The 23,849-nt window shown below is 45.2% G+C and overlaps 2 protein-coding genes across 2 annotated transcripts in view; both read right to left on the bottom strand.

Annotated features, from left to right (window-relative positions):
• The window catches only part of FNDC3B (fibronectin type III domain containing 3B), a 222,079-nt gene extending 207,571 nt beyond the window's left edge, over positions 1-14,508 (bottom strand). Inside the window, exon 1 of the mRNA XM_080410542.1 lies at positions 1,280-14,508. The gene's annotated coding sequence lies outside the window, so the exon portion shown is untranslated. The remainder of the gene's footprint in view (positions 1-1,279) is intronic.
• A 5-nt stretch (positions 14,509-14,513) lies between these two features.
• The window catches only part of TMEM212 (transmembrane protein 212), a 42,695-nt gene continuing 33,359 nt past the window's right edge, over positions 14,514-23,849 (bottom strand). The window contains exon 2 of the mRNA XM_080408967.1: positions 14,514-23,849. This exon is cut by the window's right edge and continues 26,210 nt beyond it. The gene's annotated coding sequence lies outside the window, so the exon portion shown is untranslated.

Genomic DNA, 23,849 nt, shown 5'->3' with positions numbered 1-23,849 from the left:
ATAAATCGAAAAGCACAATAACAACAACAAATCCAAAGTAACCAAAAAAAACACCAAACAAGAAACTTCATTTTCCTGTATCTCTGTTTCCCTGTCTGTCACAGGGAAACTACCACTTCAAGGAGTCAGGCCAGTAATTTTAGGTACTCAAAGTGCACAAAGAAATGCAAATGAAATACAAACTCACTAATATGGAGAGAGGCATGCTTGCCCCCCGCCTTTTATTCTACAAATATAGATGGGATAAATGGTTCGTTACATTTACCTCCAAGCCGCAGTGCCTTCGCCAAAACCTTATTTAAATAGCACATTTCTGAGAAGCGGGAAGGGGGGAAGGTAGAGGGGAGGGATGCAGATGTGGTCTTAACCTAAGAGAGGTTAAGCTTTTAAAAGAGTTTTTCTTTTTTCATTCCGTCTCCTGGTAGCATGCCATTTTAAAAAAGGTGTCTGGCAAGCAAAATAAAAAAAAGTTTCCAGGGTTTTCCCTCCCGAAGCCGCCAAAGCCAAGAGCCGGCGGCGAGGACGAGGCCGGGAGAAGCCGCTCGCGCCTTTCTCCAGCGTTTTCTGCGCCGTGCCCCCTGGCTCCCGGCATTTGGCAGGGATGGACGGAGGGGGCGGCGGGCGAGGCGCAGCCCCGGTCCCCACCTGCCCGGCACCCCGCGGCCGCCCCCCCCGCCGGCCCCGGGCACCGCACCCCGCCGCCCCACGGGCACGGCTCCCGCGGCGGGCGGCCGAGGGCAGGGCGCGGGCCGCCGCCACCCACGCACCCACGCGTGCTGCCGAGCGCCCCCAGCGCCCCCCGGGTTCCCCCTGCCGGAGCCCAGCGGCCGGCCGGAGGCGGTGACAGCGGCCGGGCTGGCAGCCCCGCGGGGTTCCCGGGCGGTGCTGGAGGGCCCGTCCCGCCGCCAGCCCCTCGCAGCGCCGCTGCCGCCTGCCCGCCCGGCGCCGCCCGCCGCGGGGGAAGAGCCGGCGGGGCCCCGGGGCGCCGCGACAGGCACCGGGCGGGGGGCGGGGGGGGGAAAGCGCCGGGAGAAACTTTCCGCCAAGTGCGGCCGCGTCCCGCCGCAGCCGCCTCCGGCCGCCCCGCGCTCCCGCCCCGCCGCCGAACAAAAGAGCCGGGACCGGCAGCGGCGCCTCGGGGCGGGGGACGCGGCTCCCCGGGGCTGCCCGCCGAGCCCAGCACAGCCCGGCCGAGCCGAGCCCAGCACAGCTCAGCCCGACCCCGCCGCCGCGCTCCCCGCCCGGGACCCCCTTCCCCCGTCCCCCGCCACGTCCTTACCTGGCGGCGAGCTGGTGCGGGGCGGCGGGCCGGGCCGGGCCGGGCCGGGCGCGGCGGTGAGTCCCGGCTAGCTGGAGCAAGCGCTAGGAGGGCTCGGCGGGGATTCCGCCATGTCAGTGATGTCGGCACCACATGGGGCCCGCGGCCGGCCCACGCTACCGCGCACTCTGGAGTAGAAGCTCCCGCCGAAAAGCCGGCTGAGACGGCGGCGGCGGGGCGCGCCGGCCCTCCTGCCCCCGCCCCGCCGAGCAGCCGCTCCGCCCCGCCCCGCCGCCTCCGCCCCGCCGCCAGCGGGGGCAGCCGCTAGGGGCGGCCCGGGGGCGGCCAGCGGGGAGCGCGGCCGGGGCGGCTCGGGGCCGGGGCCGGGGCGGGTGGCACCGCCTCGCAGCGTGCCGAGGGCCAGCCCCGCCGCCCCCCGTTCCTGCAGCGTTACCGACGGCCGCCTGTCACCCATGAGGCGTCAGCCGCCCCCCGACCCTTCCCGCTGCCCGTTTAGCGGCACCGCGACGCAGGCTGTCCCGCCCAGGGGCCGCCTCTGCCGCGGGAGCCCCCTGGCCCGGGCGGCTGAGGGCCGGGGACTGAGAGCCGGGGGCTGAGGGCCGGGGGCTGAGGGCCGGGCTCTCCCTGCCAGCGGAGCCCTCGGGCCCACCGTGAAGCTCGCTCCTGCCTTTCCATCCCTTGGGAGCGAGGAGGAGAAGCATCAGGCAGTGTTTTTCCGAGCTTACGAAGTGCCCTGATTTATTTAAACTCTTGCGGCCCAGGAGAAGCGTATGGCCTGGCCGTGGGGCTGAGCCCCGGGGAGCCGTGGTGGCCATTCACCGCAGCGCTGCACCGAGGCAGTGCGGAGCCATGGGCAGAGCGTTCATCTGGCTACAGCAAAGAGTTTGAGCCAGCGCTCGGCCTCACCCACGCCACAGATCACAGCCAGCGCCATGAAGGCTCTTCTGATGTGGCCTCAGCCCTTGGGCTGGCCAACCGTCCTCCACAGCAGCGTGTCACCCATCCGCCGTGTGCTCTGCGGCCTCCCCGTCACTGACTCCTCAGCGCTATTTTTCCCCATAGCTCTCATCAGCGGTTGATCTACCCTACCCACCCAGGTGAGGTTTCCTTTCAGAAACTAGAAAACCCCGTGGAGTCGTAAGCAGCCCAGGTGTATTTTCATCGGCTTCCATTAAAATATCAACACAACCAGTTTTCCCGTAGGACTCCTTGATGTTCTACCTCTTGTTGGAACTCTAAAGTCTAAAGAAAAGTTGGTTTGGCGTAAAAGTTCAGTAAAACCAAAACGTCATGCCCAACCAGGCTGAGGGGTTTTTATTTTTTAAGCGACCAAAACACAGAAAAATGAAAATAAAGTTATCTGAAATAGATAATTGCTACAAACACAACAAATCGGCCATTTCCCATGGGAAAGATTTTTCAATGTGAAATGGTTAGCCAGCACTAAGTATTGTTCGTCGTTAATAGCAAAAACTTTTGTAATGAGTAAAATCTAAAAGTAGAAAAATGTTTTGTTTTATTAGTGACCCAAAACATGCAGACTTTTTGATGATCCTGGATTGAGTTACAGAGTCAGATGAGATTAATTATTCACTAGGGTGGTAAAGCCTTTACTTGGTCTCATGGACTGTTTTGTGAAGGAAAAGTTGGAGAAAAGGGACAACAAAGGCGTCGGTTAAGAGAGGAAGAAATCACTGAGCTGAGTTGGAGAATGACATAAAAAAGATAACATCAAATTGAAGAATAAATAGAATCAAACCTGAAGAAGGCAAAATAAAAAGAAATAAAGAGGAAGGAAATGAAGTCACAGAACTGATTTGTAGCTTTTCTATCTCATGGTCCAGAGGAAGGCGAGGTCCTCGTCTGCAGAGCCAAAACAGAGGCCTCAGGCACAGGGACATTTCCAGTCTCACCTGGAACCGCAGAAGTGTCCAGACTCACAAAAAAAGAGAGCAAAGCCAGCCTGGGCCTGGAGCAAATGTGTACCTTCTCCTTGGAGCGTTTCTGTTCAGCCACAGTGCCCTGATGAGTTGGAAGAGCATTGTTACATGGTTAACAGCAACTGTCAACTGGTTCAGTGGAAGCTGGGCATGGCTTATAATCCAAGGAAGAGGGCAAAGGAGAGTGAAGCAAGGAATGCTTTTCCTCGGAAAATTCCTACATAAGTAACAGATAAAACTGTTCCTTTAATGGTTTACTCCCTGAGCCAGCTCATCTAGGAAGAGCATTAATCAGACCAGGAGGAAACATCTTTTGCCCCTGAAAAAGGAAAAGGATTAGGTTACATGGTGACACAGCAGGGACAGACAAAATGCGCTGGAGAAAATGATTGACCTGAACTATCAACCAAATAAATACAGACCAAAGCCATGAACATTGCTTTTCTGTTTTGAGGAGTCAGGGGTTTTTTTTCAACAACATGCAGATTTTTGTTTTGTCACAGCGAGATCTTTCTATTTGTTCAGGAAGCAAGTGGCATTTGAAATGCAGTAGCGCATCTCTTCTGTTTCCCTTCCCATGCGTGCTTGTTGCAGAGGAGCGGGACATAGGGACAATGCTGTCTCCTTCTTTAGCCTTTCTCTTGGATCCATGTCTCCAGGAGGGTCATTCCCAAGCTGCAGACACACCAGGACCAGACAGAAACCCCTAACTCCTTTCGAGCAGGAATTGTTTAGCTATCACATAGTACTTAGGCAGCATTGACTGGGGCTGGGTCCAAACCGATTCTAAATCCTGTATTCTGCCATCATCCCCATCAGCCATCCCCTCCTATTTGGTGACAAATCCCAGAGAGGGGCCAGTGGAAATTCTCTCTGTACAATCAGGATGTGGCCTTGGAGATCAGGCATCATTGTAAAGGCTGTGAAGACGGTCTTTATTCTCACAGGACACTTTTCCTCATGTTTCTGTTGAGTTAAACTTTTCCTTTTCCCACAAGCCGCACGTTCTTCATTCTGGAGGACAGACAGGCTGAGATCTTGGCATGGGTGCTGTTTGACAGTATACAGAGAACGCTTTGGTTGATTTATTTTACAAATACTGCTGTTTTGTTGTTGGGTTGTTTGGGTTTTTTTTACGTGGGGTGTACTGCCCTCAGTCATTTTTAATACCACATAACTTCAGCGTAGAGGGTGGATGGTTCTGCTCAAACACGGGTTGGAGTGCAGCCGCAGGAGTTTTCTCTCCATGTGCGTTATTACATCTCTGAGCAGCTGTGGGGTGGGCTGGCTCAGGACTCGGTGTCTAACGAGTCACATTTACCCATAGCAAGAGCTCCAGGTTCAGACTCTTACTTTCAGGGCCAGCAGCAACTTGGAAGGAAAAAAAGAGATGTACTCAGCAAGAAGCACCTTAGGTGACCCCTCAGCAGGCTGAGAGCAGGCGCTGCAGCACCCCTAACTCGGACCTCGCGCTGCAAAGGGAAGGGCAGGATGCTCAAAGCAAACAACTGGATGATCTCCTTATGAAAACATTCAGAACGAAATTATGTAGGGGCTGTCCTCCCTCCCCCTTGTGATCACATAACTTACTCCTTCCACAGAATGGAGACTGGACCACATTATCTGGTTTTTCTTGTTAATGAACCCGTTTTCTGTCCTTATCTTTACGTATCATGAACCATTAAAGTTAGTGCAATTTAAACAACTGAGTACTCAAAATCACACAGTATTATCTGGTCACGGTAGTCTTCTCTCACTCTTTTATCCGGAAAAAACAAAAGCTAAAGGCAGATTAGATTGTACAGATTAAAACATATTGAATTCCTTCAATCTTTACAATGTTTTATTTTCAAGGCGATGCCAGTGGAGACTGGCACAAGCAAGAAGTTCCGGGCAAGTGTATGCAGTTTGTAGTTCCTAACGGTCACTTTTACCGCAGGGAATCCAAAATTTGGCAGGACGGTCTTTTTAAATAACTAGGGCATGTAAACATCAGCATGACCCAGGATTTCTATCTGTACCTCTCTATTTAGAGGAAATGAATGCCAGTTATTCACTGAGCATATATTCATCTTTTTGCATTCATGAACTGACCGAGTTTGGTAAGGAGTTTGTATTCATGGTATTAATTAGCAGATTTTTTTTCCCTTTTTAGGACACAGGTCAGTATTTCTTGTGCTCAATAACACGTGCAGAAATTAAGCCCCAAAAATCTTATTCTTGGGATAAGATCAAAGGACTAACCACTGTAAGATTCTGAAATAAAAGTTATCTGCCTGTCTTGTTAGTGGGGTGCATGATAACTGGATTGCACATCCATCTGTGATAAAACCAGTGCCTATTGGGCATCCTGTTATTGCATTTAATGGGCAAGACCTTAATCTGATCTTTGAATCTCTCAGGCTACTACTAAGCAATAAATATGCCCAGTTAAACTCAACTGGAAGTCACAACAGACCCAGGGACTTCACCAGCAGCTGAGAAGAAGCCCTCTAAACGCCAGGGCCATTATTCTAAAGATGTGATTTCTGACACACCAGAAATTGTTGTTTGTCAGGGATATTATTCTATTAGTTGTTTCTTAAGCTTTACAAAGGCATCGTGGAAAGAAAATGCTGCTGTTGCCCTCTTTTCCATGAGAAGAACCATTGTCTTTGTAATTTGTCTGCTTGCAAGCTGAGGACTTACACAGGGCATTTTTTACATTTTTGTCTACGTTGGTTTTATAAGTTTAAATAAGTTCCCATCTGCCAGAGCTTCCAAAGTGGGTTGGCACTTAAGCAATTCAAGAAGCTTGCCATGAAGATTACACACCAGTTGTGCTTATTCAAAACAATAACTTCTGACCACTGCACCAGAAGAAAATAGTCTCATTTATTGTCTCATAATCACACATCTCTGCAGTGTTAGTTCCACTTTTTCCAATGAGAAGGATGCTCCTTTTGATATTTTACAAATATTTCAGTTAAATCTCCCTAACACTGAGCAGTTCTTTGGCTCGTTAGGTTTGCTTTGGTTTTGTTTTGTTGAAAGCTCTTGTTTCAGTTCAAGCTCTAAAGAAAACAAAGCAGTATTGCTCGCGATGTTAAAGCCAAAAGTAGGGCCATGGAAAAAAAAAAAATGTTCTTCTTGGACGATTTTGTAGATTGGTATTCATGAAACAGCTGGAGATGAAACATACAGCACTAATCCTGTCCAGTTGCTCCTGGTCATGTTGCACATTCAGGAAATTCATAATTAGGTGATTATATCCCCAGCGTTTCCCCTGCAGCACTCTTTACAACTAGCAGTTTATCTTCCTTCTTGTTGTTAAAAAAAAAAAAACAAACAACCAAAAAAAAAGATCCCCAACTACAAAGGAAGAAGCAGGGGAGAAAACACAAGCAGGAATTACTTAAAATATGCTTAAACTTCTTCTCACTGTAAGAACAAAGAATCAGATGTCATTTCTGCACATACCAGCAAACTTCTACTGATTCATCGCCCTTTTCTATCACAGTACTTTTCCTCTGTGCTGTATCTCCTTCCTCTTCATAGTATTTATTTTGCTAGTTAATTTTTTCTTTTTCCTTGCCAGTCATGCACCCACTTTCCTGTAAAGGGCAGCCACACCTGACAATTTAGAAATAAACGCTTTAGTAAGTAAACATTTATTTTGCTTGCCAAATGGAAGCACTATACATGGGGGTTTTATTCCTAGCTCCCTCCAAGGTTTCTAGTGAATTCCTAAGTAGTTTCTGCCCTTTATTTTGACTTCTCTAGTGGTATCATGAAAGCCTTGCTCTGCACACTGGGAATCTTCATACTGCATACCACAAAAGGTGCTCTGTCAAAAGTTCATGTTCATTTTAAATCCGTCAGGGTGCAATTTCAAGGAATATTTTTTTTTATAGGCTTTAAATAGACAGCCTTATCTACTATTAATTACATACCTATACAATGTGGAGATTTTTGTATGCAGGGCAATCAATGAGAAACGTTGCCAGCTTTGGAATTAAACTATTACCAGTGACTCAGCAGGTTTGCTCTGCAACAGCAAGGCATTAAATATAAGCTTTTGAAACAACCATCATTACTGATTTTCCCCCAAAGTAATTTAAAAAAAACACCTGGGAAAACCAAGACGACTACTTAGATAACACTGCTAGTTAAAGTTCAGGAGTTTCCATGCCTGTGATTAGGAAGCTACACCGGTGGCTCAGAAGTCTGGTTTTTCAGAGATAAAGAAAACCGACAGCAGTTTCATTATGCGTACAGTGAATGCACAAATAACTTTAAAACAATAAAAGAGTCATAAACCCCTCTGGTGCTGGAATGGCAGTTCCAGCCCCTAGATCACAAGATCACCATAAATCCCAGTGAGAGCTTAGGGAAGAGCCAGCCCTCACCCCAGCCTTCCTCCCAACGTTTCTTATCCAGCAGAGCCTTTGCCACGTTGCTGTGCACTTGTGGTTTCTTCCTCCTCTCAGAATTTTGCTTAGTGTATTTTTAGTCACAAATGCAGCAGAAATACACCTAGACATGTCTGTCTTTTGGGGTTTTTTTCTCCCCTAGCCGTCAGTGAGCATCTCTGATTACCTGGCTGGGAGTGTGGAAGCAGAAGGCTCGCTGCTTTTGAATAGAGATGCCCAGTCATGCCCATGTACAAGTCCTCTTTGAAAACATCATGGAAAAGCATGGTGATTTTCAAAGCGGTGAAACAAGCCTCCTCAAAAGCTTTATATAGCTGCAATAAAACAAGATCCTTTGTGCCAGGTGGGAGGTCCTCATGAAAAAAAATATCACCAAGTTTCAATAGCGCATCTAAAAAAAAAAAGAAAAAAAAAAGAAAATTCTACATCAGATTCCTCTCCATGAAGGAATTTTCCTAGAGCTTCCCCAAAACTGCATGGAAATACATGAAGCGTTACTCTGAAAAGCAATCACGTCTTAAGAATTATTTACCAAGTTGCTAACTTTTCCAGACTTAAAAGGTGATGCCTGAGATAATGTATCTATTTCATGTTGATAAATAGTTGAGCCTGGAATATAAATGTTTTGGTATGGCCTTGGAAAAATCTCTTCAGCTAACTGTGCCTCAGGCTAGAATGGTTTAAAAAATAATGTTTATTTTACAATTCTGTTACTTCTATCTACTATAAATAGCCAGGCTTAACCTCTCCGTCATGCTCTGTCACACGCACTATCACACTCAAATTCTACCCACCTTGAACGCTTCTTTTTAACGAAGTGAATATCTAGCAGCACGCCCTAAAGGTTGACAAAACCTGACGTTATTTTTGACTAAGGGAGGAGCAACCGCTACCAGGGCGGTGATACAGGCAGCGTGCTGCCTCAGCTCCTGCCTGCCTGTGTGCACCCTGGCAGACCACAGCTGCAATATGCAGTGACCTGAAATGGTGTCTGCGTCGGTCCCGAGTCATTCGATGGCTGATAGATGAAAAACGAACCTATATCTGACTTCAAGGCTGACCAGAGAGCTGGCAGAGAGCTGGGGAAGTGACTGTGGCATGTTTGAATAAGGCGGCAGGGTTGGATTCTTCACAGGTTTCTGCTGCTGTTTTTCTTTGAAGCCTTAGAGATTCATGTGATTTAAAGACATCTTGAAGTGACAGGAAAGCAACTTCCATTACCCACACAATGATTATTGAGGCTTAATTGATGGGTATTTATAAATATGCTTTGAGCGCTCCAAAAGAGATTTGTTACAGGGGAAAGGTGCCATAAAAATGCCAGTTATTCCTATTACAATATAAATCTTATGCCGTGTACAATAAGGATTAAATCAATACAATAGACATTTTAGAAGGATTGACAAAGCTTTTGCATATGTATTTCAGATGTTTCTTACTCCCCTCTCCCCACATTACTTCAGCTTTAGAAATGGAGTTGCGAAATAAAGAGCAGTCTGCTTTGGGTTGCACTCTCTACCAAGTCCTCCCCCTGGAGCACATATTTTTGTTTCCCTAAATTATCTGCAAGATTTGCAGAGCTGATTCCTGATGCCCACAGCCTGTCTCCATCTGAAGCAGGGCACAGTGGTCCCTCCCTCATCCCTGCGCGCCAGCCCTGAGCTCGGCCCTGCTGTGGCAGGAGATGTGCCTCACGCTTCTCCTCTCCCTTGGCTTGGCGCTATCCCACCTTGAAGCAGAATCGACTTAAGTCTCAAGTGAAGTTTCTACCCTGCCCTGTGCAGGGTTGTTGAGTGTCTCTGTTGAGAAGAGCTTACCTAGGAACACCAGCAGGCAGCAGATACGGAGGTGTACCTGCGTGTGGCTAACGCTGCCGTGCCTGTGCCAGCCTACGTCTCACGGGACACTTCTGCAGCTCTCACCACCGTCAGCCTACAGCCAAGGGCTCAGCCTCACTGCGGCCAGGCAGCACTACAGTGCCTGGGTTGCTGTCAGGTTTTACACTCTTAGACACTTGGAAATGCCAGTAAGAGGCCAAATGAAAGGATTATCTCAAGATTTCCCCTGGAGTCCAGCTTCCTCTGCATTCCCATGCCACCCAGCTCTACCTCCCATGCCACCTAACACATCTTCTTTCAAGCTGCCTTGGTCTCTCTCCCCCCACGCCTTCAGCAATCCACTTGGGTTCCCCTGGTCCATGTTTACTACTAAGCCTTTTTGACTGTCCCAAATTCACAAACATCTGCAGGGTCTCATCGTCTGTGGTCCATCGTGTTTACAACCCAGCCCTGCTAGCTGCTGGATGAGGGTGGGAAAGGGCAAAGATGCCCCAAGAGCCGCGCTCTCCTTTACCACGGACCGCATCTCTTCTCGGCCGAGGTTGTAAAGCCACGGTTATGTGAGCAGTAATACTGGATCTGCGTACTTCCAGATTTCTTTACAGTGTACTTATCCTGGAGCGAGCGTGTCTGCTGAATTTGTCAGAGTGCACGGCAGAGTTCATATCAACGCGACACCTTTATGTTAACCCTGCATCTGCTCTGGGATTCAACATATAGTTGGGATGGATGTGATGGACAGTGCATGACCTGGCACAAAGCTTGGCTCTTCAAAGTTAATTGATCAGAATTTAAAAAATAAACTGGAACAAGCAGATAGGGTTTAGACCATACAAACACTTGGTCTCACATATGGCAGCACTTCTTAATCCTGTCCTGTCCAAAAAATTAATGCATTGTCCCACCACTCCTTTAGTCCTTTAGCGTTTTTGTTCTTCTGCAACTATAAAATAGGTATCCCAGAATTTCTGTAATGATGCTCCTCTAAATTTCTCATGAAAGACTGTGCCCACTTGGAAGCAATAATGAACTGATATTGATCATTTCTTCTGAATGGCACTAAAATCCTCAGAGATTAACCCAAAAATGTTTCAGTCCTTCAGAGTGCTGGGGCATGTATTTATATTTAACTTTACCCTGAGATTAACATATTCAAAACAGACTTGGCAGTTCATTATATGAGAGAGCTGTGAGAGTACTCTGAGGTATTCAGAATAATCAAGTAAGCACATGCAGGATCAGGGTCCAAGATGGAATTGTTTGGAGAAAGCCTAGTTCTGTCTGGCACAAAGAGAATCCAGCGATGAACAGAATGTTAATTTCAACAAATACTCAAGATCTCTCTGTATCTTACTTTACATTTCTTGCATAATGGTACACGTGGAAAGAAAGAAGGAGAGCTACAGTTATTCTTGTTGGGGAAAGATTTGAGTGTCAGAGAAAACTATTATTTTTTTAAGTCTCAGTAACTCATCTCTTTTTACAAGCTTGAACTTGATCCTGAAAACTGCTCAGCTCCATTCATCAATTGGCTTTGTGACTCCATTTTAGTAATAAAAAATGGCACCTGAGTATTTTAAACACCATTCACTGAATTTGAAAAAGAAAACTCTTGCAATCTGTAAATTACACATCCAGACCTTACAAAAACTTCGCTATGTTAATCAGGGGATGGAGGAAACGCATCTGGAGTGAGATGGTGCAAATGCTACATATTAAAGAGCCAAAAGATACTGCTAAAGAAGGGAAAAACAAGTACATTTTTATTTTTTGTGATAAATCAGTTGAATGATCAGGTGTTTTTCCAGCTAGGACACAGGTTAAGAGAATGAAAGCTAAGAAAAGGAGAGCAGAAGAAATTTTAGGCAGGTAAACTTTAAAGTAAGCTTGTTAACACCCTATTGCATTCAAAGACTAACAGACATTATTAGTGGGATTTCTTTAAAGCTGTGTTGAATGGGGTTTGAAATCTGCGATGAAACAGTTATCTTTTGCCATCTCCTCATTAATTACATTGACAGAAACAAGCTGCTTAATAAGGTTTCTTTGGGTGAAAGATGCAAACCTGAATTCATGCCCCTTAACTCAAAGACAGAGATGAAAACCAGCTAAACCTGCATTATTTCTGCATTGGTCAGAATACAAGTTGGGTTAGGCTGAGCTTTGTTCCCCAAACTGCAGCTACAGGTTCGTGATGCAGAACATTCGGCAGCAAGTGAGACTTAAGCTATTGCTGCCCCTCACTGCTGGCTGGTACCTCCGTGCTCTGCCCTCTCGGACGTGATGGTCCTCCTGCTTTCTGCATCAGTGCTGTGAATCAGGTCAGGAAATTGATCTGTCTGAAAACCAGCATTCCTAAAAATGCTTGGGTTTACGTTTTCTCTTCCAACCAGGCATCTCCATGAGTGGCTGCAGATGGCACAAGCAGCGGTGGCCCAGAGGCGGAGCGGTGGGCTGCAGGAGTGAGGCAAGAGTGGATGAAACAGGACAGCTATACATTAAGCCAGCATTGCTGCCAAGCGCATGCAGCAACATGACTTTGATCCACATCTCATCCAGGCACATCACATACCAAATTCCACCAAAGAGAGACAATTCTCTTTCAGTTCAAATACAAGGGACTTGTGGTTTGGAAAGAAAAAGCTGTATTATTTCCTCTCTCCTGCTAAGTGTTTCTGAGCAGCTACGGTGTTGACCCTGTTGACAGGCATGAAACCCTACCTGGCCACTAATCCCTTACCTGCTCCCATGGATAACTGACTACTAAGCATAAATGCTGCCGGCAGCATTTTCTGTTGGGAGGTAGCCCAGCCAATGCAGAGTGAAGATCAAAACTCGCTGATAATCCAACAGTACCAGGGTTATGTTACCAATCTCGCACACACCCTGAGTCATGTGTCTGCTGCCTCAGTTCCTTCTTTTTGCTTCCCTGATGAGCACATGCATGCACTCACATGCATATGTGCACAAACCACACACCGTGGGGTTCAGGAAGGCTTCCTGCATTTAGATTCATGCAGCCCAAATTCCACCTAAAAGAATTTTCAAAGGCTTAAATCCTCCTGGACGCTGAGATGCAGCTAAAATAAAACACCGAGCTAGGGATCTCGGTGGAGCCTAAGCAAGAAGAATCTGGTCATGGGAGTCAGGCTTGTTGTAGGTTGACAGTAAATATAAATAGTTGCTGCCTTTACACAGCAAAAGCTGCATATTTTGTGTACTTCATAGAATGGTTTGGGTTAGAAGGGACCTTTAAAGGTTGTCTAGTCCAACCCCCATGCAATGAGCGGGCACATCTTCAACTAGATCAGGTTGCTCAGAGCTCGGTCCAACCTGACCTTGAATGTTTCCAGGGATGGGGCATCTACTATCCCTCCAGGCAACCTGTGCCAGTGTTTTACTGCCCTTGTTGTCTTTGCTGCCTCTATCCATTATTTGTCCTTTTTCGAGAACTCTGCTAGTTCTGCTGCCCGTTAGTCCTCTACTCTGCTCAGTTTCTTTATCCTGATACTTGGCAAATTCTCCATCTGTCCATTATTCACCCTACCTCCTAACTCTTCCACAGATGAAGGGTCAGTTTATGAATCTCTCTTCTGATATCAATGTTTTTTTTATGTTTTTAAGCTATTTTATGTTAACTGTCCCATATATTTGTGAACCATACTGCACCTGAATGGTAGTGGTGACAGTGGTGCCACAGCCAGCTGCCCTGGGGTATGGCTGTGACCTAGGAGGAAAGGGTCCTGATTCTGCTGCTGTGAGCCAGCCAGTTCTCATCATCTCCCGCTCTGGAAGTTTAGTACTTCTGCCTCTTGGTATTGGACTCTTGCTACCATGATCCTTATAACAAGGTCTTTTTAGGGTATGTAAAAAAGAAATATTTGCTTTCCAGTGCTGTTTTCAGGAACACTTATTTGCATTTTCTTGCTTTTACTGCATACTGACATGCAAATATCCAGAACACCCTAACAGATCTCCATTCAGAATTGCTTATGTTAGTGTCCGAGAAGCCAAGCATCCTTCAGTTTGTATACAGTTCTTTCTTCTGCAAATAAAGCTGGAATTAATTCCTCATCAGGATAAATCCTTTGCAGGTGAAAGCTTTTCAGAACTCAAAACATCTGAGAAAATTAATACAGCAGCTTCCCAAAACAGCCTAAAATCTTCAAAATGAGTAAAGATGAAGAAAACCCACTGAGAACAGCTGACATCTTTGAGAGAAAGCCCATGTGGAACAATGGAAGTGTTTGGAAGGGAGAATTCCCCCAGGGTGAAGAGTGTTGCTTAATGCAAGACTGTTTGAAATGACCTGTCTGTGCTCAAACTCCAGATTCAGTTCAGTGCTGTTCACCCAGGCACGTTCGTAGCCAATGTCAGTCATAGCCAGCATGCTGACTTCTCAGGAACAATTTTCTTTTCCTTTTCTTTTTGGAACTACCTCAGAATTGGTTTTGTACTTTGAATTTAAATTATAAATGACCAACAGTGATAAGGAACATGCCATACTTCTGCAATACACACACCTGTTTGAGCTATTCCCCTCTGGGTATTGCCCTAATGCAAGTTCTCCTTCATGTCCAGTACAGTTTTATTTGTTTACGTGCCTCAGCAGTTTCAGGGAGGGTGGAATCTGGCTACGTTATTTTCCTGTGCTTTGTAAGAAAGCACAGAAAGAGACGAAGATTTTTATTTTCCTCAGATGGTATCAGTGCTAGTTGCAGACTAGGTTATATTTTCTTTCTTCTTTGGGACCTCTGGTCTTTGACTTCCTCGTTGCATACCTACGCTTCTTGCTGGTGCACATGGGTTTTCTGAGAACTTGTCATTCCACCTGAAGTATGACAGGTCAGTGTTTTGGAATGAGCCTTCAAGGCATCCCTTGGGGACTGGTTGTCTGTCAAGACACACTGTGCAAGCTCAGCTCACTACCTCTGCTGGCATTCACAGAAGTCAGTCTGTGAAGCCAGGACAGTGGCAATGGGATGAAGGGGACATGGTCACTTTGTAGGGTTATCGAACAATGGATGTGCTTATCAGCTGGACAAGAGTCAGTAAGCGTAGTTATGAAGGTAAAGAGATGGGGCAAAATTGAGTCTCTCCTCTGTTTTTGTTCTGTGGAACTGGAGGCAGAAACCTTGCTGGAACAAAGAGTTTCTTCTCCCTGCTGCAGATGGTGGTTTGACAGAGGAGCTTTCCTACAGAGCAGAGCCATCCTCCTAGGCCTACCTCCTCCCTTCATTTTCAGCTTTTCCAGCTCTTGAGGCTTTTTTTACAACTCAAGAACCAAAAAGTAAAGAAGGACATACAAGAACCTGCACTTTTTACCCTTCCTTCCAAACCCTGCTAGCTGGGTTAATTTTGCTGTTCTTGTTTTTTACATGTTTCATGGATCCTAGAGGTCCCTTTACCTATGATATTACTGAGCCTCCTTCCTATCAGGCTTGTGTATATCCAGAGCAGACATCTTTGATCATGTTGTACCTACTATGAGGAGCAATGCACCCAAATCACTGGTGATGTTTAGACTCCCACTGACTTGTTTGGGTGTCCCAACTCAAGGAAAAATCTGCAAAAGCAAGGACAGCATTAGCTTAGTTCTTCTTGACCTTCCCTTATCTGCAGACAGAGACATGGGTCCATAAACTCAGTGTTTAGTTAAAACATAACTGCTGGTACTGTTAAGTTCATAATGAGGAAAATGAAGCAGAGATCAAAAGATTCCCTCTTTTGCAGATTTAATTTTCTTTCTCGTCTTTGCACTTTGGTCGTAAACACTGCTGTTCCCCCTCTGCCCTCCTGTTCCATATACTGAAGATTAAGTTGGGAAATATTTTTAGAAAAGACATGAGTATACAGAGGGGAGTATTAGACTGTGACCTTATAGCTGCTTTTGAAGTTTTTGAAGGCTACATGGCAAACGTTCTCAGTATTTCCAAATTCTCAGAAAAAGGAGATTCATAGATTGCTCTTCATTAATTTAAGTGTACTAACTAATTGGCCACATGTATGTTTATTCCATCTCTCTCATGCATGCACACATAGAGCAAAGCCAACACATATATTCCAAGATGCTTGAAACAAATAATGGACCCACAGTATTGCCTCGATAGCTACTGGCATGGAATGAAAAGTAAACAGCAAAACAGGAAAAGGAAGGCTAAAACTAGATTAAACAGATTGCTGCATTCAAGAGTGTGCAGTCATCTGGGAACTTAATGAAAAAAAAAAAAGAGTTGAAAGGAAAAGTTTAAACAAATAACATACAGGCCTCTCTTGTATTTTTGAAAATCCCTCGCCAGCTGTGTGGTAAAATGCCTTTAACAAACTAGCATGCAGTATAAAACGTAGATGTACAGAATTAACCTTTCATTCACTGAGGTAAGCAAAATATCAGGTTATTCCTCATCACTGGAATTCAAAGTAGGCCCAGATCGTTAGACAGGAACTGGAAGGAAGATGTCAGGGATCAAAAATCAAAAAAAAGTAGCTTCTTTGTCTCAGTTGCAGGGGCGGGGAAAAGTAATTTCTCAGAATGAATATATGTTACCAATGGAGATTTATGCTGCATATATGTAACACAATATGACTTCAGTTATCTGTAAGAGGTGTGCAAAAATCAAGGCAATTTAAAAATTTGGCCTATCAAAGCCAACTAGATGTCTCACTGTCTCTATCATTTGAAGCCAAAATCTCCTGCTGAATACTCTAGTCCTTTTTAATCCTGATTTGATTTGGACTCAAAGCCTAGGTCCTAGAAGAAATCAAGCCCAGATCTTAACATGTTCTTTCCAGACCATTTCTGATAACACCACCTCTATTGAAATAACCTGGCTTCACTCCTGCAATGATTTCCAAGAACTACAACCAGGAATTTACTACTTTCCTGACCGACTTCAGACATACCTTTTCAGGTTAGCCAATTGAGCCAAAAAAAAAAAAATAAAATCCTAGCCTCCTCCACCACTCTTCTAGGTTTTTACATTTGGAAAAATGAAAACTACCTTAGAATAAAGACTCTATTGAGACAACCCATCATGTCAACTGGGCAGTATTTTTCCCCTCTTGTCTGATCTTCAAGAGAGAGAGTGATCAACTTGTCTGCGATATTTCTGAGTTCTGCGGTAGCCCCATAAATTGAAAGAACTTTTTGAAGTGAAATGCCCACTGGACAGAAGGCACAATAAGAGACTTCTCAACTAAGTTAAGCAGAAGTTCATCTGTTATTGCCCTGATGAGAACACCTCTAACCAATTCTACAGACCATTTAGGCCATGGAGTCTAAAAGCAAGATGCTCTCCTATTATGCTAGCCAGGGTAAAATTTTTTTTGTAAGTTTGGGCCAGCACTGCCTTTCAGATGGATTGTGTAACACAGGACACTTCTTCCTTCATCACCAAGTCCTCTGGTCCAGGCCAGAAAAAATATTTTCATTTGGTTAGCCCAGCCTGGGCTAGTGAATGGCACAGGCTCACCTGCAAGTACTTATGGCTGAATTTATTCAAAAGCCACATACCTCTCACAAATTCAATCTCAGGTATCTAAACCTACATTTCCAATGATATTTTATGTAGGACGTAACTCTTTATTTATCCTTAACCGATGTCCTGCAGCAAACACTTGACTAACTTGTTACTAAAATCAGCTGTGTTTCAATTTCCAAGCAAGGGAGATACAGATGAAACTACAGTCTCCAGTTCTTCTAAATTAAAGATGTATACCAAAACACAAATAGAATCTGAAAGGCAGTGATGATCATTATTGGTATCGCTAGCATCCATAGTCATTAAGAATGAGGGGGTACTTGTAAACATCACTACTTCTCCTAACAAGCTAGTCTTTCTGCTCTTTTTTAGCAAAAGGTTTCTTCTATAAAAGGACCTCTAGACGCATCCATCTATGTGAGTGGTTTTACTGCTGAAAGCTGTTCACAGCAAAACTCTGAATAGAAGATGCTAGTAAAGCAAAAAGCGGAATTAAAAACTCCCACGGAGCTCTGCGTTTGAGCAGGACATCCTGCTACACCAAGACTCCTGGCAACTTACGTTAGCCCAGACTCCATTGAATGGGAGCACTGGCAAGCTGAGCTGAGTGCTGGGGTGGTTTGCACTGTAGGTGTCTGAACTGTACATGAATAGGAGATTTGAAGTTCTGGGACAGCCAGGATCTTAACCTTCACCTGTACAGATATTTATCCCAAAAAATAGAATACAGATTTTGGAAAACATACACATTATAAGCGTGCTTGTTGCGTTTCCACCTGTATGAGTCACAGACACATCATTTCAAGGAACTGGGAACACCCTTACTAGATATGAAGCCATGATAACACAAGAGAGGGCTTATGTAGAAATAGGGCAGTGGCTCTCTGGTTGCTATATTTTTATTTTTCTGAAGATTCCAGGTACTGGTACCATAGAAACAACATTAAGATACTAAACTCCAAGATGCTCATTGCTCATCTCCAACATTAGATACTAGCCTTGGTGCTTCACTGGTAATGCAGGGAACTGTGCCTATTTTAGCAGTCACATCACAAGACAAGTTTGCAGGCAGACTTGCCTCTTTCCTCCAGCTGCTCCCTCCATCTCCTGATGGGCTTTCAGCCTCTGGTCCAAGGATCCCTCCCTGTTCCCTGCCCCAGAAATGCCTAAGGATCTGAAAGTTTAAAAGGAGGATGTTTCTCCTCATACTCACTGCTGAGCCTTCAGCTGCAATCCTTGTGCCTGGTGGAATGCAGGTGGTAGACAGCAGTCTGTAATTACTTCAAGGACTGCAAATAGAGGAGAAAAAAGTACTCAAAGAGATGAAACCCTGGTCCAAATGGAATCAGAAGGAATTTAGCTGTTTACATCAATGGAGCCAGGATTGCCCCTCTAGCTGAGATGATAAGACCCTGGAGTTTATCTATACATTTACTCTTGTTTTCTGCCAGCAATAAACACAGTAAAAAGTAAGATAAAGATGTATCAAAGAAGCTGACTGTGCTACAAGAGATGTTTCTCCTAGCTTCAGGCCGCAAGATTATCTTGCGCAAAGCAATAAGTAGGAAAGCCATTGTGCAAACACTACGCACCATTGTTTATTTTGTCATATCACAGCTAATCATAACCCTTTCAAAATGCTGGGCAGATCTGATGGAAAGCACCACACTGTCATTACTGTGGAAGGTAATCACTGCTAGATTGGAGAGTTCATTTAAACCACTTCAGCTGTGGTTGTATTGTTGTACAGGACTTTGCAACTCATCTGCTCTTGGGAATGAAAATGGATTATAGGCAAGAACTGGTCTGAATGTGAACTTCGACATACTCCAAGATCTGACTTATTTACTACGCCGTATATAACACTACCATAGCTTTGATATACTGTTTCTTCATGCAAGGGAACAGGACTTCATTACTCAGCTTCTCCCAAGTGCAGCTATAAACATCATTAACACTGTGCGATTCTGCTGGAGGGCTCTGTCATTAAAACTGGTGATTTTAAGACATTACTGGTCACAGCTGTCTGTCCTGCTTGGGGCAAACACACCGTCATGGTTGATCAAGTATCCCAGAGGTATGCAACTCACTGCTTATGACATTATGTGTAGGTGAAGCATCCATTAGTTTGAGGCTTTCTTTTACCTGGGGTCATCCCAGCTCTGCTTGTCTGCCACAAAAATCCTTGAGAAACGACCACACAACCTCAAACCACCATCGATGATTTACTGATCCAAGAGTATAATCACAAGGAGAAAAATGACAGAGTGAGGAAGCCACAAGGACTTGCGCTACCTTACTGCTGTGAGCTGCTGCCTCTCCAGCCGGGCTGGCAGTTCACCTGTCTGCTCCGCACAGCCCGAGTATGGTCTGGCACACAAACAGAGACATTACGCCAAACTGTGAGGCAGGATCCTGGCAAGGGGAAGCTGGCATCAGCAGGGCCAGGCAGGACAGAAGAGCAGCTACAGATTTCAGGCCATTTTCTTCCACAAGTATGACACAGGGGCCATTGATCGGGTTTGTGCTCACTTTTCTAGAAGGATGCTGACACTAACGAATTTTTTCCTCCCCCTCCCCTTTTTGTCCCCATAAAAAACCCCACACTGACAGGTAAAGCTTTTCAAAAACTTCTTCCATAAAAAGAGATTTAAACCAATTTTGATGTCTGCTTGTTGTGAGCACCACAGGTTCAAAGGCACAGAGAATAATCAGAATCATTTAGGTTGGAAAGGACCTTTAAGGTCAAGTCTAACTGTAAACCTAATGCTGCCAAAGTCCAGAGGCTAGAAGGGCATCAGCTTTCCTGGTCCTGGTGGACCAGACGTGTTGCAGGGTTCTTCCTTTCCATCACGTGGCTTGACATAAGGGGAAGAGGCAGAATTACACAGCTCTCCTCCTCTTCCTCCTCCCCCCGCATCCTCCTGGAGACCTCTCCCACGGACACGGGGCACCGGACACAGCCTGTGTGTCAGCAGCAGCCAGTCCCATTTCCCTTCTCCTCCTTGCAGTGAATAATCTCTAGCTCATACCAGGCAGCAGTAGCCAAATGGAAAAATTTACCTCTTCTTTTATCCACCACCAGTAACATAAGGTTTAATCATATATCCCCAATCATTTGTGCCCCAAGATTGGCACCTGAAAATGTAGTGCAAGTTCAAGACAGTCATCTTCCACACGCATTCACTTCATCAAGTTCAGGAGCAGGAGGAGCCCAGCCTGTGGAAGCAGGGTCATTTTTCAGTTCTTGCACTGTACTTTGAGGCAGTCACTGTCCTTGCTTTTACTGCTACAAAACCAGGCATCAGTGTGTAAATCAGTTCGCTTCTGTCTCACAGAGCATGCTAGACAAACTCCCAGCAGAGGTGTGAACTTCCCCAATTAATCTTAATGAAGTGTTAACTTCAAAGCTGAGCTGCAGCCATTTCTAGGTTAACAGAACCTTACAGAAAAAACCTCCCAGCTTGACTTGTTAAAAAACAGCTCCAAGGGGACAAGAGTGGTCAAATTTGGGGGTTATTCTGGGATCTAGAAAAAAAAAAAAATCCCACTTCACTGGCAGCTTTTGCTCATGCACCACTTCCATTGCAGCTGCATTGTTAAGAGACCAAAGGGTCAGGCAGCCAGACTGGAAAAACCATACAGTGAATGCATGCTAAAAATATCACTGAAATGGAGCAGATGGAACAAGATAAGGAGGCCTGGATGATAAAGGCTGTAAGGAACTGTGTAATCTTATTGAGCCAAGTGATGACCTTGCTCATACTGTCTTTTACCTTATCCACATCAGTGAAGTGCAGAGCCAAATTCGTCCCGAGGCCAGATTTAATCTGTGTATTTCCAGAATCCTTAGTTACCCAAGGATGCAGATCTTTTCCCCTGAAAACTATTAATCAAGTGTATGCTTCAAATTGGTCTGTAGGTGTTTGCAGCATTACTGTTAGATCCACTAGCACCTTCAGCCATTGCTGTATGAGTGCATTTGGAAGTGTTAATCCACAACAGGGACCCTAAATATAGGAACTCGTGTTCCAAGTCCTTCATTTGAAAGAATCTTCAATCTTGTTTTCCTGACATAATACCACAGATGTGGGGCCTTTTAAGCAAGTTTTCCCTGATGTGTTTCTGCCCAGTTTGTGGCCAAGGAGCCCACCTAAGAACTGGGGAAGGAAGATGTAGCTTGGGGAACTAAGCTATGACCCATCAGTATGTATTCACTTCCTAGTCCCAGCAAGAACTCTTGGTCTTTGTGCTCATCTGTTACTCTAAAATAGGACCAATATATTGAGCTGGTATAGTTGTAGGGACCATATAAACAGACTGGCAGCACCTTCCCTGGGGGAAGTGTCACCAGATCAGACTTTTATGTCTTACACACTCAGGTACTACAGCAAGTAAAAACTCAGACACCTCATTTTTAACTGTTAAAGGCAATAGGAAAAGCATTTCCTTTGAAACAATTGCATGGATCTGTTTGACATAGCCCCAGAAGCCAAAGCTACTGTGCTGAGCAGTTCATGTCACATTTCGGGTATGAATATAAGAGGAAGATCCTTCCTGGCACTTCATTGCAAGCTCCCTTGAAGATCTGACTCAGCTGATTATTAATTGCCAGAACACACCCACATCTGCCTGTGTAAGCTTTTAAACTATAAAAACTGGAAAAAAGCTAAAATCATTATTCTTATTTTGAGATGTTCAAGACTAAGTGGCCATGAATGCTTTTTTTGTTTGTAGCATTGTTTTTTCCTCATTATTAGCTACTATTAACCAACAAGAAACAGGAGTTCACCTCCAGCACCGTAACATGGCTCTGACCTCAAATATACCGCCAGCAGTGGGGCACAACAGAGTTTTAGTTTGGCTAACAGATGGGTGGAAGCCAGATGATGCCGAAGCAAGCAAGTTATTCCAGATCCATATGATTTTCTGCAGAATACCTCAAAACCAGCTGTGCTCACCAGGGTCAGGAAGCAGTTATTTTCACATTGCAAAGTTAATTCATGCTAGCAGCTACTGTGTGTTCTTCTTTCTCCAATGCGCCTCATTAGAGAGACAAACTAATTGACTGAGCTTGGCAGCAGCAGGCAGTCAATAGGGAGCTGGGTAGAGGTCCCAATCCTTTCTAGGAGCGGTGGGTCATCACTGACAGGACTAGGAAACCGTTACTTGAACTTACACAGTTATAAGATGGCTGGCGAAAAGGGGGCTTTCAGCAGCCCCAGGTTGGGAGCTCTGTTGAGCTGATGTGATGGCTCAGTCACGAAACCAAATTTACAGCTGCCAATAAGTTGTTTCCCAAGTTAGAGAGGCTTTATGTTTTTCCAGTGGAATGGAAGCATTGGTGGGTATTTACTATGACACAGAAGCTGCACAGGCTGACATCACTCTGCACCGCCTCTCCTTGCTCCATGCCAGCAGGAAGAGCGTGTGGTTTTATCCCCCCCAGGAGCACACTGCCGATTGCTAACCTGTCTCACATCCCCTCCTTCCCAACGTGTGTGTTCAGGGGGAACAATTCAGGCTGCACAGATTACACCATTTTTCTTAATCCTTTAAGCTCAAACTCCAACAAAAGCAAAGCACACAGCACTCCCAATACAATAACTTTTTTTGAACCAATTTGGTATTAACTTGGAAGTCTGGGCTGTGCTGTTTTCTCCAAAAACTGACCTTGATATACATATGGGAACACAATGAAACAGCTGTACTTGGCTTGATTCATCAGATATGGTTATATCCTTTTTAGCTTTAATTGTATACCCTGTGTTTTCTTCACTTGGAAGACTTTGTAGAGACCATAAACCAATTACTAGCAAAAATAACGATTCTACATTTTACAGATAAATTATTAATGTCCAAAACCTTTGTGCTATTTCTTCCCTAAATTATTTTTCACTGACAGAGTAACAGTGGAAAGGAACAATGCATCTCAACAGAGCAGCCCTATTGACTGGGGAGAAACAGGTGCTTCCCTAGACGCTGCTCTGCAGGGCTGCCAAGACATCTGTAAATAAGTTATGCTGTTGCACTGTCCTCTGTCTTATTCGCATAATAGAGCTTGCAAGAGTTTAAACCCATAGCAGTGAATATATTCTTGTAGATAACAAATCAGTAAAGCCACAAAGCCCCAAGTTCTTAGGCATCCCTCATCTCCTAATTAATTTCAGTACTAATAAGCAAAAGGGTATGCACACACATGTGCATGCCTATGTCCATTTCTGTGTGGAAATATGGAATAACTAAGTGAACTATGACTCTTTAGGACCAAAAGAGATGGCTATCAAAGGAGCACAGTAGCTTACAGTGTAAAATGGCTCACAGAAAGCAAGCAAGAACTGACTGTTCATATTCTATCACTTCAAGAAGTGATGGGTAACAAAGCTAGAAGATACGGGGCTCAAAACAGAGAAGATGTTGTTCTTCACATCACATATTATGTCATTGAACTCCCTGCTGCAGGCCACTGAGGGTGCTAAAGGTTTACATGGGTTCAAGGGAACACTTGAGAATTTCATGTAAGGGAAATACACTGACAGTTATTAAATATAAAGGCACTGACTCCAGTTCACTGAGCCGCAAATAGTCAGAGATTGAAGGAACGCATTGGGGCAATATCGCTTCACCATCAGTCTGCACCCACTCAGCTACTTTTACACTCCTCTATTAGTATTTGCTTTTGACTACTTGTCAGGGAGAAGCAAGGGCCCACTGCTCTTTAAGGGGTGGACGCCAAAGGGGTAACATGGCCAGCAGGATAGGAGGACCCCTCCAAGCACAGCCCACTCCCACAGTACCTGAGCAAGGTGAGTAGGGCAGGTTCACCCAAGAGTCCAGACCATAAGGCAATATCATGGGGATGAGACAGGTCCAAGGTCAATAAGTCAATCTACACATCA

The sequence above is a fragment of the Falco punctatus genome (assembly GCF_963210335.1).
Source record: "Falco punctatus genome assembly, chromosome: 13".
Lineage (NCBI taxonomy): Eukaryota > Metazoa > Chordata > Aves > Falconiformes > Falconidae > Falco > Falco punctatus.
Note: the sequence above shows the minus strand (reverse complement) of the source record. Positions and strands in the feature narration are given on the sequence as shown.